The sequence below is a fragment of the Etheostoma spectabile genome, chromosome 12, assembly GCF_008692095.1.
Source record: "Etheostoma spectabile isolate EspeVRDwgs_2016 chromosome 12, UIUC_Espe_1.0, whole genome shotgun sequence".
NCBI lineage: Eukaryota > Metazoa > Chordata > Actinopteri > Perciformes > Percidae > Etheostoma > Etheostoma spectabile.
The window spans coordinates 30677460-30678174 of record NC_045744.1 but is presented as its reverse complement, the minus strand read 5'-3'; positions in this window follow the sequence as shown (position 1 = coordinate 30678174).

Below are 715 nucleotides of genomic sequence, written 5' to 3'. Positions count from 1 at the left end.
TTTTCATTATAACTTTTTTGTGCTTTCACAAATCCCGTTTCTTAGCCCTGCTGCTTAAGGCATTAGCCTACTCACCAAAATGAGCTCTTTCTCCTCATGATGTTTGATTGTCTGATTTACATGTGTGCTATTATACTGCGTGAACAGTTTTAGGAGTTGACTTAACACTCACAAATTTAAAAACATGACTCACATATATAGGCCTACAGTCCATTACAGTGGAAACCATATTAAATATTAATTTAATTATATAATATAGCGTTATACAGTAACAACTCAACACAATAAGTTCTTAGGTTAACCTTTATTACCAACTGTATTGAACCAAACAATGCGCTTATTTAGCGTGGCTGGTAATGTGTATGTGTAGGCACAATATTAAGTCACTGTAATAAACTGTTGCTAACATTTCTTTTTGTCCAGGTCCTATATATTGATTGATTTTTTTCTTTTCTTATAACGTTACTCTGGTATGTCGTTAGTGCTGCATATTATGACCGTTCTAAAAGCTTGTCTTTGATATTATAAGCTATAATTACTTCCGGGTCACTTGTCACATTTCCCCCGTCTTTCTTTTAATGTAGATCTTCAAAGAGAAATGAAAATAGGAAATTCCAAAAAAACAAAATTGGACTGTTATTTGAATTTGGTTTAGTCGGTTTTCGTTTTTGGATACAGAAACCAAAACAGAAGAACGGCTCTTTTTTTTTTTTTT